This window comes from Maniola hyperantus, chromosome 11 (genome assembly GCF_902806685.2).
Source record: "Maniola hyperantus chromosome 11, iAphHyp1.2, whole genome shotgun sequence".
NCBI lineage: Eukaryota > Metazoa > Arthropoda > Insecta > Lepidoptera > Nymphalidae > Maniola > Maniola hyperantus.
Genome location: NC_048546.1, coordinates 6,090,190 through 6,106,138, shown reverse-complemented (window position 1 = coordinate 6,106,138; position 15,949 = coordinate 6,090,190). Strand labels below are relative to the sequence as shown.

The 15,949-nt window shown below is 36.5% G+C and overlaps 1 protein-coding gene and 2 long non-coding RNA genes across 7 annotated transcripts in view; 2 read left to right on the top strand and 1 right to left on the bottom strand.

The window, feature by feature from the left end:
- The window catches only part of LOC117986561 (D-beta-hydroxybutyrate dehydrogenase, mitochondrial), a 49,022-nt gene that overhangs the window by 19,490 nt on the left and 13,583 nt on the right, over positions 1 to 15,949 (top strand). The gene's annotated exons all lie outside the window — the stretch shown is intronic.
- LOC138403020 (uncharacterized) lies at positions 7,112 to 13,065 on the top strand. Of its 2 annotated transcripts, XR_011237322.1 has the most exons (4): positions 7,112 to 7,615; positions 7,858 to 8,090; positions 8,717 to 8,914; positions 9,710 to 13,065. It is a non-coding gene; the product is annotated as an uncharacterized lncRNA (long non-coding RNA). The 2 variants fall into 2 exon arrangements; XR_011237321.1 differs by having other exon boundaries at positions 7,149 to 8,090.
- On the bottom strand, positions 10,545 to 12,811 carry LOC138403019 (uncharacterized). 2 transcript variants are annotated; one of them, XR_011237319.1, is made up of 4 exons: positions 12,696 to 12,811; positions 12,353 to 12,520; positions 11,574 to 11,620; positions 10,545 to 11,049 (listed from the first exon to the last, which is right to left on the bottom strand). It is a non-coding gene; the product is annotated as an uncharacterized lncRNA (long non-coding RNA). The 2 variants fall into 2 exon arrangements; XR_011237320.1 differs by having other exon boundaries at positions 12,636 to 12,807.

Genomic DNA, 15,949 nt, shown 5'->3' with positions numbered 1-15,949 from the left:
TCAAAGGATTAGCAAGCTGAAGTGGGCAGGTTTTATATGTCCCAGAACGAATGGTCTGTCTATGAGACAGATGTGTTTTGGAGTGGAAACCGTGTACCATGTACCGGGTACACCGGTACTGGGAAGCACAGTGATACATTATAATTATGTAGGGTATAAGTATAATCGTGTAGTTCGTGAGATATTCTCCGAATATAAAATAAGAAACTAGCGGCAGGTAACGAACTCGGTGTACTACGCACAACGGCCGCAGGCGAATCCTTTCTTTCTTGACTTTATAATATGGTTACGAGTTCATATAATTATAATTAACTAGGTGATGCCCTGACTTCGTCCGCGTGAGTTTCAGTTATTTAAAAAAATCACGTGGTGACACTTTGGTTAAAAAAAAACGGCCAAGTGCGAGTCAGACTCGCGCACCGAGGGTTCCGTACTACAGTCGTATATTTTTGACATTTTACACGATAAATCAAAAATTATTATGCATAAAAATAAATAAAAATCTGTTTTTAGGGTTCCGTACATCAAAAGGAAAAACGGAACCCTTAAAGATGACTTTGTTGTATGTCTGTCTGTCTGTCTGTCAAGAAACCTACATGGTACTTCCCATTGACTTAGAATCATGAAATTTGGCAGGTAGGTAGGTCTTAGAGCTGACATAAGGGGAAAAATCTGAAAACCTTTATGGTTATGGTTACATCACACAAAAAAAATTTAATTGTTGTCTTGAACTAATAATTAGTATTTTCAATTTTCCAAGTAAGAAAACTGTATATATCAAGTGGGGTATCATATTATGAAAGGGTATTACCTGTGCATTCTAAAACATATACAAAAATTTGAGTTACATTTAATGAATTAATGAAAATGAAATTATATGAATGAGAGAACTGTGTATAATTGTGGAAACTATTATCAACGAGGCCGAGGGTTGTAAATGGTCTCGGGCGGAAGGGGCGGAAGGTACAGCTATAGATAAACTTTAGGCAGTTAGGTATAGGTAGACGCTTGTGGCCTTACATTTTTAACCGACCTCCAAAAAGGAGGTGGTTCTCAATTCGGCCCGTTTTTGTTTTTTTGGGTTCCGTACCTCAAAAGGAAAAACGGAAACCTTAAGGATCACTTTGTTGTCTGTCTGTCTGTCGGTCTGTCAAGAAACCTACAGGGTACTTCCCGTTGACCTAGAATCATGAAATTTGGCAGGTAGGTAGGTCTTAGAGCTGACATAAGGGGAAAAATCTGAAAACCGTGAATTTATGGTTACATCACACAAAAATTATGGTCATGAACTAATAATTAGTAGGTATTTTAAATTTTCGATGTAAGATAACTATATCAAATGGGGTATCATATCAAAGGGTTTTACTTGTGCATTCTAAAATAGATTTTTATTTATTTTTATGAATCATAGTTTTTGAATTATCGAGCAAAATGTGGAAAAAATACAAATGTAATACATTTACGGAACCCTCGGTGCGCGAGCCTGACTCGCACTTTGCCGGTTTTTTTAAATCTAATAAATAAATCTAATTTGTGAACGTATGTCCACCGATTTTTCCGAGGTTTCTGGACCGATTTGCAGTTTTTTTTTAATCAACAGAAGATGTTTCGGTGGTGGCCCCATAAAAAAATCTGAATCTAACTCCTCAATCCTGAGGCTGCCATAGCCCGCCTATGTTATCCGGATTCAGGAAGTGTTCATAGTGAATTAATGTTGTACGTACCAAACAACAACTTTGTGCTTGGACTCCAAGTCCCAACTCCTCAACCCTGATGACGTAGGGTACAGCACTCCTAAACTATACTGATTCAGGAACTGCAGATCATGCAATACTATTTTTCGTACCAAGCATAGAGTCAACCTCTAAACTTCGGATCCCAACTCCTCAATCCTGATGCTGCAAGGTACTGAACTCCTAAGCCGTAGGGATTCGGGAATTTCTGATGGTGAATTGATATTTTACGTATCAAGCAACGGCTTTATAATTACACTTCAAGTCCGAACTCCTCAAACCTGATAATGCATGGTACAGCACTCCTAAACCATAGAGATTTACGAACTGTTCCTGGTGAAATAACATTGTAAATGCCGAGAACAGTCCCTCTTCAATCCTGATGCTGCAAGGTATTGAACAAAGTGTGGATTTTGAAAGTTTTGCTGATGAATTGATATTTTAGGTACCAAGCAATGACTACTTACACTAAAAAGCTTAAAATAAAAATATTAAAAAAACCGACTTTCAAAAGCACTACAAAGTAAAAGATAACTTTTGTTTCTACAATGAAGTCGAGCGAGCATAATAACAGAAACTAGAAATCAAAGCGTGAAGTTCGCCCGACTTCAACATACATACACGTGTAAAACCAAAAGTTATTTTTTACTTTGTAGTGGTTTTGGAAGTCGATTTTTTTGTGTTTTATCATTCAACGATTAGTAGCACAATTAAATAACTAAGTATACGAGTATTTACAATGACACTAGCTAGGTGCTAACTGCAACTATGTTATTTGTTCTAAACCACATGCCTATCTTAAGAAAAAGCGGGCGGCGCATAATAATAACAATATTTATTTCTACCATAAAGTAATAAGTAAGTATAATAATAATAAGTAAGTAATATAATAATCTTTATTTGTTCCAAAAAGTAAAATATAATAATTTTGCTTAAAATTACTCTCGACCTCCAAACTAGGATAGCTTAGTGAATACTGTAGGTTTCTAAAAACTTAAATCTAATAGACTTTAAACTTTTATAGGTACTATAAAACATCATCGACTGGCATTAAATTGGCTCAACAGGAATTACGTTATCGGTTCTCATTTTGTAGTAAATTCTATGTTTAGAATGAAATATAGCCCATTTACACGGTTTTTTATTGCGATATCACTTATCGGAGTTTCTTTGCTGCTGAAGAATTCTTCCATTACAAAAAGTGGAACAATTTAAGTACCTAATCGAAGCAGGTATCTATCTTCTCTATTAAGTTTTCTTCATCGTTAAAGTGTTACAGAGATTTACAACCTTTTAAAACGGTTTTATTTAGCTTGCCTTCTTTGTGCGGATCAAATCTAGTAATTGAAATATTTCTTTCCTGTTGACCGATTTTTATCTGTGGTACCTACACTTTTAGTTCTGATAGTAAGTACAATATGTACTATCAGAAACACATAGTAAATCCAAGATAGCCGCCCTGGTATTGGCTAGTGTGTAATTTGTTTTTTGTAAAACAATATTATTTTATACTTAAAAGGTTTTTATCATCAGAATAACATCCGCTGATAGCTAGAAAGTGTTACATCAGAATAATCACTTAGGGACGTTTCAGCTTTAGTCAGTCCCTGCAATTAACATTACAGTTGAAACTAAATATTCTTTATTCACGTATAATAATAGTTTAGTGAAGTGAAAGGCGCCGTAACGCCCACATATTATATGTATTAGATTGTGGAGACCAGCCTTGAATTGAAAGACTGGCTGAATATTAACCTGATAGTAACCAAACATTATGTTTTCTGAGGATATCTTTTTATTATTAAATACACTAATTATTGTTTAACTTTAGGTACATAAACAACACGATCGACGCTAGCCATCACGTTCGTTCACAGCCGCTTGCTTGGGGTGACCATGTTTTTGCGGGACAACGACTCAACACAACAAGCTTATAACTTCATAAGTTTTCATTAAATATTGTTTGAAGGACAAATCAACAAACCAAAAAAGCAAAAAACCAACAAACAATCACACTTTCACATTTATAATAAGGGTACTGATTATAATAATTATTATTATTGTAATTCTTATCGTCACTCTTGGCAGAGTAGTCGTGTATGCTGGGGTCATTTAGCTAGTACATTTAGTCGTCGGCCGGTGTTTCTCCACTTTTGCCATCGAGTAGGTAAGCGTCTCCAAGTTCTTTCCCAATACCTATACAGCTACATGACCTTGTTCTTCATTTAACCTCGGAAAATTTCTAGTGCAATAATAGTATATTGCCGTTAAAGAAGCTTCGATGGAATAAGCTGCTTGATGCGCCCATAAAATTGTTTATTGACTGATAATGGAAAATTCGCTCGGGTTGGTTTAGAGTCGACCTTCTATCGAACGAAAACATGCATATAGTAATATTTCTAGGGAGGTCGTCCACAAGGACTTTTTGTAGCAATTCAGTAGACAAGGAACCAAAAGCTTAATTTGCTATAATTCGCTGAAACAAATCTAATCTGGTAAAGGTCTACATCTCCTGCGGATGCTCCTGTGTCGGGGCGAAACGTGCATCGAGTGTAGCTTATGAGAATTGTGTGGTGCTGCTTGGTGGTGGTGCTCATGGCTTACTTGGTGGCTGGATTATCCTGCATGTTTAACAGTGGGAGGGTGGGTGGTGCATATCGCATGCTGCATATTGCACCATTGATCTTGGAAGAGCCATCCCTGTTGCACCATACAGATTTGATCTGTTTCAATGGGTTATAGCAAATTAAGCTTTTGGTTCCTTGTATATTATGGACTTCCGCAAAAAAACGCCTGCATCTAAACTGCTGTTAGTCACATTTGCAACCCGCGACTGTGGCGATTCAGTAGTGATACAATCGCATAGCATCAATTCAACGTCGTTCTTTATCTTATAAATATATAAAAGCGGAATACCACTCACTCACTCACTCACTCACTGACTGACTGACTGACTAATCACGAAATCTCAGAATAATATTAATAATTATTGTTATTTTAACTTGAAATTTTAAACGTAGGTTCTTTCTAGGGGGTAGGTATCAGATAAGAAAAGATCTAACTCAATTCCCCCCCTAAGGGGGTAAAATGGGGGTTGAAAGGTTGTATGAAAGTCCTATGTTTTTGAAGTTACAGTCATGGAAATCGACATTTAGGTTATTAGCTTTAAATAATAAAAATCTGTATAAGTAAATTTGGAAAATTCCCTCTTAAGGGTGGTAAAATAGGGGGGATTTTTTTTTTATATATTTTTTTTAACTATTGTTATTTTTACTTGAAATTTGAAACGTAGGTTCTTTCTAGGGGGTGGGTATCAGATAAGAAAGCATCCAACTAAATTCTCCCCCTAAGGGGGTAAATAGGGGGGTTTAAAAGTTATATGAAAATCTTGTTTTTGAAGTTAGAGATTAAAGATATGAAAATTGGCATTTAGGTATTATGGGTTCCGTGCCTTAAGGTAAGACTGAGTGAGTAGGTAAGTGCGGCCTTTTGCAGCGGGAAAATTTCAGATCTCATGAGAAACCAGAAATTTTACGCGGACGACGTCGCGGGTAACTGCTAGTTGTACATATGGGTGCATCCAATATTTACGTCGCCCTCGCTGTCGCTGTCTTTTTGCGACTGTATTGTTACTGAATCGCTGCAAAAAGTCGCTGTGAGTGTATTCCCTAAGGGACGAGATAGGGCTGGATAGTAGGAGGCTAAATGGGAAAAATTCGAAAGCAGTTTTAAGTATATGCAACCGAACTGCAAGTTTCATTAATCGGTTCAATTGTGTCGCATGATGAGAACAACAAGTAATTTAAAAAGTTCTCGAAAAACCCCGACTGTGGTTTACATATATATATATTTATTCTGTACTCGCTTTTTAAAGCCCTTTATTTCGATACCCCACTCAAGGGTCTTGAAAACAATTTTTTTTTCAGCCTGCACATTAAAGCGCAGGAATATTATGTACCCAGTGACACTCGCACCAGACGAATCTACTATTTATAATTTCGGATGAATAATTATAAGTTATTATTTTTTAAGTCTAGACATTTTCTCTTTGTACTCTTGTATTGTTTTCACATGGTTCAGCCCCCACAAGTAATTATCTATCAAAGATTTTTCAAATAAGGTCATGAATCCCTAGAGGGAGGGGCGCCGCGCCGTGTAACGGTTACGTTAATAAAATAAATGAATTTTATTTTATACAAGATTACAAATAAATTGAGCAATTTCAGTTGCGAATATAAAGATATAGCAAGTAAGTCTCTTTATTCTATTTATACATCTTACATATTTAATGTTTGTGATTACATCACGAATTCTACATAATAGGGACCATTTTTAGGGTTCCGTAGCCGAATGGCAAAAAACGGAACCCTTATAGATTCGTCATGTCTGTCTGTCTGTCCGTCCGTATGTCACAGCCACTTTTCTCCGAAACTATAAGAGCTATAGGTACTGTTGAAACTTGGTAAGGAGATGTATTCTAGCGTTTAAACTACCGTGAGTGATTTCCATTATAAATACTATCCGTCCCGGCTTACTCACGTGTGTAGTCGACGTTAGCACGACTAGTTTCTAGAGATGAAGTAGTTAGAGATGTATTCTGTGAACCGCATTAAGATTCTCACACAAAAATAGAAAAAAACAATAAATTTTGGGGTTCCCCATACTTAGAAATGAAACTCAAATTTTTTTTTTCATCAAACCCATATGTGTGGGGTGGGGTATCTATGGATAAGCCTTCAAAAATAATATTGAGGTTTCTAATATCATTTTTTCTAAACTGAACAGTTTGCGCGAGAGACACTTCCAAAGTGGTAAAATGTGTCCCCCCCCCTGTAATTTCTAAAATAAGAGAATGATAAAACTAAAAAAAATATATGATGTACATTACTATGCAAACTTCCACCGAAAATTGGTTTGAACGAGATCTAGTAGGTAAGTAGTTTTTGATTTATCGTGCAAAATGTCGATAAAATACGATTGTATTACGGAACCCTCAGTGCGCGAGTCTGATTCGCACTTGGCCGGTTTTATGTACTCTTGATATTATTTTTTATGTATTGCTAGATAATGCCCGCGACTTCATCCGCGCGGATTTAGCTTTTTTAAAAATCCCGTAGGAACTCTGATTTTCCGGGATAAAATCCGAAGTACAATCTACCTCTGTACCAAATTTCGTTAAAATCTGTTAAACTGTTGAGCCGTAAAAAGCAAGCAGAAAGACAGACAGACGCATTCATAATATTAGACATTAGTATGGATAGGGCATTATAAATTGTAACGACAGGAAATAGGTCCTTATTTTATATTCCAATTAAATAACATTAATTTATTTATCGGACGGATTTGGTCTGGTGGGAGGCTTCGGCCGTGGCTAGTTACCAGCCTACCAGCAAAGCCGTGCCGCCAAGTAATTAAGCGTTACGGTACGATGCCGTGTAGAAACCAAAAGGGTACCTATTGTTTAATAAAAACTGTCATACCTCTTCCAGGTTAGTTCGCTTTCATCTTAGTGCAGTCTAATCATCATTCTACTCATCATTTACTACCAGCAGGGTTATGCTGTATCTCAGTGGCACACTAATTTCGTGAAAATTTCCAATAATTAAATGTCAAACTCAAATTTTCTATTCGCTAACGTCAGTTTTTAACCAAGATGACGTCATAGACAATGACTCTCGATCATAGCCATTAATGGGATGTAATAGAAACCGGAAACAGCTTTTTCACGTATGTTTTCGTATCGATAGTTTTTAAAACTCTATTCACTAAGCAAAAATGACAGTTTGTAATTGGAAACTTTATTAGGTGGCAACGATCGTTTTAACAACTAGTCGGGACCAGTGTTTTGCGACTCTCCACTATAATCCGTCCGTTTTATAGAGGTAATAATTTTTTTGCAATCTCAACGAATGTAGAGATGTTTTAATTTCGAAGGATTATTACAACATCGACTTACATTTCAGCCCGTTTTTTGTTAATAAGTAATTGATAAAAAATATTAGTAAATACCTATTAAAAAAGTAATACTTAGGTACCTATTAGTAGTAAATAGGTAATAAATATGATAATTCAGTGTTGTGAGTTCAATTATTATTTATATTTTGTGGTTATGTTAATGTTGTAGATAATACCTAGGTATCTAATTAAAATATGAGTCGTGAAGTTTTGATGGGGCAAGACGAGGAGCAGCGCCAGCAAATTACAAAACGCGCTACAGATACACAGGCGCAGGCTGCGCGATATGACACAATGGAGCTGCCAGAGAAGAGTTCATTGTGCACTTTTGTCTGAGCAATTATTGGAAGAACTCAAGCCTTACCTCCAAGCCGTTCGACAGCTGTTCGCAATGAATTAAAAGTAAGTCTCATGTACTAGGTACTTAACTCTAGTCCTAGTCAAAACCATGTCATAGCTTAATAAATAGGTAAGTACTAAGTAGGCATTTATTTAATATACTTACTTATGATCTTTTGTAAGACAATGATTAGCTTTTGCCTCCAATTAAGTACCTATCACATTCATAACAACCAACAAAACAGAAAATACTTACCTTTACCTACCTACTTAGAATAGGTACTTTTTGTTGTACCTATTCTACTCTGTTTACAACCTCTCACACTGCCAAGAGTCACTGGTCAAAATCTCTAATAGAAATAAGCGCTTCCCTGTCCACTTTTACTGTCTTTTTGTCTTTATTGTTACAACTTTCTGGGGTACAAAATCCATACTTCCATACTAATATTGATTAGATGATTGATTTTGATGAAATTTGGTACCTACAGAGTTAGCTTGCACATCCCGGGGAAGAACATAGGCTACTCTTTATCTCGGAACATCAAAGAGTTCCCACGGGATTAGTTAAAAACCTAAATCCACCATCTAGTAACAAATAAAAATAAAATTCTGCAATTTAGTATATTGAGGAGTTAGGAAAATATTGAAATTAATAATTTAACATGAAAATTTACTAATATTTGTTGTAGATCCTGGCAGCTCTGCATGTTTATGCAACGGGAACATACCAGCGCCCAATGGGGGCATCTATTTTAAATAAAATGTCCCAACCCACCTTTAGCCGAAGTCTGAGGTAACGGATGCACTCAAACCTCAATGCTTGGGAAGTACTCACTAAGTACTTAGTTTCCTGCATCCCAAAGGGAAAGGAAAATAGTTATGCAAAAGTAAGTTAATAACATGAAACTAATTAGCATATTATCTTCTATATATAAAAAGAAAAGCTGTCTGACTAACTGCTTAGCTGTATCATCGCACAGCTAAAGCTACTGGAAGCTACAGCTAAGAATGGAGCTTTATTAAAGTCATTCTGCTATCGGTCTGTCTGTCAGTTTGTTTGTACGTATGTCACAGGTGTCCTTAGCTCGTGGCACATTATTCTATTACATCATCATGATCAACCCATCGCCGGCTCACTACAGAGCACGGGTCTCTTCTCAGAGTGAAAAGGGTTAGCCCATAGTCTACCACGCTGGCCATGTGCGGATATGGAGAACTCTCAGGCCTGCAGGTTTCCTCACGATGTTTTTCTTCACCGTTAAAGCAAGTGACATTTAATTGCTTAAAAAGCACATAACTCTGAAAGGTTTAGGTGTGTGCCCAGAATCGAATCCCCGACCTCCTGAGTAGGAGGCAGACGTCTTAACCACTAAGCTATCACATACTTCCAGTATGTACCTACTATAGCAGCTACTAGCTGACCCACCCCGGCTTCGCGCGAGTAGAATTTTAAAAATCAGCGAGGGGTGGAGTTTCCAAAAATCTGTGTACCTACATCATAAAAGGAACCTAACCCAGTGGTTTAGTGTGTCCTAGGACTTAGTCTTTTTATATGTATAAGTTTATTATTATTGATAAAAATATCCATTATTCTATGGCACACCCTATGTACAGAAATTGACATTATATAAATTAGCATGGAAGCTTTTTTCAGGTATATAATAATATATTGATTATTTCAGGGATGAAGATCAGAGTAACCAACATAGTTCAGCAAATGGTGAAGCAAAAGTGGTAATGCCACTCTCTGTGAGACACTCTCAGTGTCTCTATGTGATCAAATCGGAATCAAGGAGATCTTTTGAAGAAGCAGAGTAACCAACATAGTAGACTCTGCCATAGAAGGCCTAGTAGAAATTAATAATTCTTAACTGTATTTGATGTCTACTATCTTTGCTGTTTAAATTCAGTATATAATATACCGAAATTTCACATTCCTAACTTTTGTTTGGTTTTTGAGATAGACGCTGCCACTGCTAAAAAATTAATCCATAATATTATAAATGCGAATGTGTCTCTCTGTCTATCTGTTTGCTAGCTTTTCACGGCCCATCTGCTCAATCGATTTTAACGTAATTTGGTACAGAGATAGCTTACATCCCTGGGAAGGACATAGGCTACTTTATACCCTGGAAAATCAGAGTTCCCACAGGATTTTTATAATATATTTGTAGTCTACTCAGTGAGTTCTAGACAATGATACCACACATGCTAGGGTATGGAAAAATTCCATGCCGCTTTTTCATATGTGTAAACCCCTGGTAAATAATTTAATTGAATTTCAAATTCAATATTCGATTTAGTTAATGTTCAACACCAAATACCAAAATTTCAGGTTTGTAATATGCGGACGGACAAACGGACGTACAGACAGCAGAATGACATCAATAGAGCTCCGTTTTTATCTTTTGAGTACTGAACCCTAAAAATAAATTTTTATTGTACAAAAACAAATTTGTCATTTCTTGAATACAGCCCTATTATTAAGGAGTGTTTTTTTATTCAAAAAGCAAGAAATAAACAATTAAATTTTATTATTAAAAAAAATATAGTAACAATCATAACAATAATTAATATTCTAACTTTGATAATTTAGTTATAAATTCTGACATAGGTAACAGTATTTAATAAGTCATAAGTATGTAATAGGAGAATGTAATATATAACCTTATGGTATAATAAAAGGCACCACCCGTACCAGTCAAACAAGGAGTAAATTGTGACCTTAAGCCCCAGGTTCGATTCTTAAGCAAATGCGGATTGCTTTAACTGAAATCCCAGGTTTGATTTCTAAACAAATGCCGATTGAATTCCAAATCTAAAGTCTACACGCATTGTCTTTGATTTGGGATAGGTACCCCATCAGCCACTCGTTCAGCTTCAGTATGCTGCTCTAGACTAGAGCTGCAGTTTGCTTGCAGTTAGCAATTCTATTGAGAGCCGCCGCATGCCGCTCCTCGATGGCTAGCCGCCATGTCTCCAACTGGTATGCTCAGTTGGGCATGGTTCACATCCTGCTGAACTGAAATGAAAATGGTGAACTTTACGTAACATGAGATTTTGCAATCGCAAAAGTAAAAAAAATTATAATGTAAGTATAATATGACAACTAGATGAAGCCTGCTACTTTGTCCACTTGGAGTTAGACTTTTAAAATCCTGTTGGAACTCCTATTTTCCGAGGCCAAAAGTAGCCACAAACTACCTCTGTACAAAATTTCGTTAAAATCAGTTAAACGGGTGGGCAGTGAACAGCTAGCAGACAGACTGACAGGCGTTTTCATGTTTATATTAAGTAAGGATTTAATAAAGTAAAAAAAATTTACAATAATCTTAATATTATAAACTTATTAAAAGTAAAAGTTGTATTTTTTCACTAACTAAAGGAAACTAAACCTGTATGCCATGTCTCCATAATGTTCTTTGTGGTGTGTGAATTCTACCAATCAACACTTGGCCAAGGTCATCTCACACTGAGAATCTTACTCAGAAGTAATGAAGGTGCTATCTATATGAAGGGATGTATGATGATAAATTAAATACTTACTTTGTCTTTGAAACTTCTTTTTGTTGGTCTCGAGCATTAAGTACATCCTGAAATTAATAAAACTAGTTAGTTTTTATAATTAACTAGCTTGTGCCTGCGACTTCGTCCGCGTGGACTACACAAATTATAAACCCCTAGTTCACCCCCGTAGGGATTGAATTTTCCAACATCTTAGTGGATGTCTACATCACACTAGCCATCTGCATGCCAAATTTCAGCCCAATCCGTCCAGTAGTTTAAGCTGAGCATTGATAGATCAGTCAGTCAGCTTTTTTTTCATATATTTATACTAGCTTATGCTCGCGACTTCGTCCGCGTGGACTACAAAATTTCAAAACCCTATTTCACCCCCTTAGGAGTTGAATTTTCAAAAATCCTTTCTTAGCGGATGCCTACGTCATAATAGCTATCTGCATGCCAAATTTCAGCCCGATCCGTCCAGTAGTTTGAGCTGTGCGTTGATAGATCAGTCAGTCAGTCAGTCAGTCAGTCACCTTTTCCTTTTATATATTTATATATTAAAGATTAATTAAGTAGCTTATGCTTATCTGCATGTGTGCATCAAAATCACACACCACCCGTACATTGATATTGATATTCAAAAAATTTATATTTCACAATAGACAGGTTACTTGTGGTTAGTTTTTGGATCTTATGTTATAGGTAAGGTGACATAACATAAAATGCAGCATGCGATGTATGACATTCAGTATTATAATGTACCTACCTATGAAATGACTAGCATGTTTTTTAAATACTAATAGGTAAAAATAACTCACTCTTTGCCAATGTTCAGCAGTTTTGGTCTTTGGACACACCTCCAACAGCGATTAGCTGGAGGGCAACGGTTGGCCCTCAAGCGCGTATGGACAAGTCGCGTTGGGTCTGCGAACTCTACTAAGAGTTCGAACTGTCGGACCGACACCCTTCTAGTTGTATGTAGCCATCTATAAAGGCAAGAAGTCAGTTAAAAAGGGCAATTCATGACTCACATTCAAGTTCTATGCTGAAGAACTAATATTAACTAGGTATTATGCTACTGTACACAACAAAATCACTCACGAATACCGGTATTCTACAGTATAGTCATAGTTATTCTACATTAATATGTTTTTCACTTACTTTTCAAAACAAAACCGTAGATCAAATTAAGAAAACATCAGCTAAAAATTAAAATAAGTCTGTTTATCAAAACAAACATTAGGTCGTAACTCGTAATGTCAATGTCAAATGTCCATAGATAATAATTGAAAACTCTTGTAAGTCGTACAAATTAAAAAGTCTTACATTTCTACTACGCTTCCTGTCAGGCAGAGATATTTAATTTAGCCATATAAAGTCGATAAAATACGCTAGTATGTTAATGTTGGCCAACTGCCAAATGTTAGATATTCGTAACTAGTTATCCACGCATGCGATACGGAATACAAAATCACGTGACCTAAATTTCATGGATTTCCAACTGGACTCAAAGTCTAACGAAAACTTTCAAAGATACAGCATGTGAGATTGCAGTCAAGGGCTAACTTGTATCTGACTTTTCTTTAAAATAATTGGAAGTTGCAGAATAATCAGTTACCAATTTTGATGGAAACACAATATATGCTATTTTTTAGGGTTCCGTACCTCAAAAGGAAAAACGGAATCCTTATAGGATCACTTTGTTGTCTGTCTGTCTGTCTGTCTGTCTGTCTATCTGTCTGTCTGTCTGTCTGTCAAGAAACCTACAGGGTAATTCCCGTTGACCTAGAACCATGAAATTTGGCAGGTAGGTAGATCTTATAGCTGATATTTCGGGAAAAATCTGAAACCGTGAATTTAGGGTTAGATCACACAAAAAAAATTAAATTGTGGTCATGAACTAATAATTAGTATTTTCAATTTTCGAAGTAAGATATCAAGTGAGGTATCACAATGAAAGGTCTTCAACTGTAAATTGTAAAACAGATTTTTATTTATTTTTATGTATCATAGTTTTTGAATTATCCTGCAAAATGTCGAAAAAATACGACTGTAGTACGGAACCCTCATTGCGCGAGCCTGACTCGCACTTGGCCGGTTTTTTTTTTACAAACTAGCGCTTGCCTGCAATCAGACCGTGGCAAGTGATGATGCAGCCTAAGATGGAGCGCGCTTACCTAGAAGATGCCTATTCACTCTTGTCTTGAAGGTACCCATATTATAATTGGAGGGGAAACAGATGCTAGAAGGGTGTTCCAAATCTTAATTTAATGCGGCCATCAATTATTATTTATAAAGTGTGCGTTGACGTATTATTATTTTATTTGTAGACTCACTCGAATAACGTGTACGTAAGTAGAGTTTGCAGTGTTTCCCGGAGAGTGATATGTTCCTTGGTTGCCAACCTCGGTACATTCACTTGCGTCATCTACTCTGTCCGAAAGTCCAATTTAAAAATAGGTTACCACTTACCAGTCGTTTTCTTGTACTTACATAATTCTTAAAACTTTTTCCTATTTAAATTTATGAAATGTGCATATCTCTAATTATTATTCTCAATATTCCAGCATAACTCCGTCCGCTGCGCCAGATCCTTCTATCCACGCACGTGCAAACTGTGGAAGCAACTCCCATCGGCGGTGTTCCCACTAGATTATAACATGGGGTTATTCAAGGGGCGGACCAACAAATTCCTAAAAGGCCGGCAACGCATCGGCGGCTCCTCTGGTGCTGCAAATGTTCATGGGCGGCGGTAATCACTTAACATCAGGTGACCCGCCTGCTCGTTTGCTTGCTATATCTATTTTAAAAAAAAAACTGTCTGTAATAGATTCGTACCTACCTACTATATAACAATAAAGAATTAAATAAATAAATAAATAAAACGTTTATTTCTCAATCATCTAGTTACACACATACATGGGTTTGATCTTGAACAATTTGCGTGCTTGTTGGAATAAGCGTATACAATATTAAGAATGTTACAAGATCAAGAACTGGCTATCCTAGCTAGATTTTTAAATCTGTGTTAAGGATAGCTAATTACTGCCGATATATTTTTATTTCTAGAATGACCGGATATAAATACAAATTTGCTATGTCAGCGTGTTACAGTTCCGTAATCTCTTGTAACATAAAACTACATTATGTTTAATGTGTTAGCCACGCTAGATGGTTTCATGAAAGATTTTCTGGAAAATAGGTACACTGTAAGATTTTATCCTTTACAACCTTTATTTGAACAAATGATTGTAAGATTATTTTGTGGTTTAGTGGCATATTTTAATGAATGGTACCTAGCTCGCGCTTACCCCAATGTCGTAAAATTAATAAGTAATTATTATCATTAGGGTCATTCAATTACACACACCACTAACCTACTTCAAAATCGTTTAGCACTACACTACAACACAAACCTTCTTGTCAAATACTTCTCTTCATAAATCCTATACTTCGGAATCATTAATCATACCCCATTTGAGCCAAATTATTTTTTTACACAGTAATTAACCGTGAGTAGGTGAACAAGTGAATGCTGCAATTTCTGCGTGACTTAAAAACAGTAAGACCGGGATAGCATTAACAATAACATTAGGAAACGGTTGAAGTGTAGCTGCCCTAAAATAGTTACCGTGAACGTCATCACGTCACGCATAGGTGGAAGTACCTGAAAAGCCTAAATAAAATATTCACTCGGCAGGTATTATAACCGATAATCACCTTGTCGCCGTCTATTTCGAACGAAAACTTTATTTCGTCGCCTGCCGGCCCTATACAGTGCGATTTCCATTTGCTGAATAATTCAAATTATTTACGAATATTTCGTAAACATCTATCAGCCGCTAGATTACGTACGCAACTTATTATTAATTCAACCCGTGGACATAGCCGTTTAACTGCTGAATAAACTGAATCAGAGACTGTTTTAAATTAATTTCTTCCATTTCGTTGACTGCAACGATTTTTATTACGTCGGAATAGATAGTTGAATTCTTAGTCATCATCGTCATCATCAACCAGTAGACGTCCACTGTTATATGCCTCTTGTAGGGACTTCCACACGATACCTGTCTTCGCAGCGGAGGCTCCATACGACTCGCTTGATGTCGTCTGTCCACCTTGCGGAGTAGTAGACGTAGGTTAGTGTTTTTTAATAAACCAATGCTTCAAACACTTGTTGTGTTAATCCATACCAATATTATAAATGCGAAAGTGTGTTTGTCTGTCTGTCTGTATGTTTGCTAGCCTTTCACGGCCTTTTCTGTTCAACCGATTTTGGCGAAATTTGGTACAGATACAGCTTGCATCCCGGGGAAGGACATAGGCTCCTTTATATCCCGGAAAATCAAGGAGTTCCCACGGGGTTTTTAAAAACCTAAATCCACGCGGACAAAGGCGCGGGCATCATCTAGTGT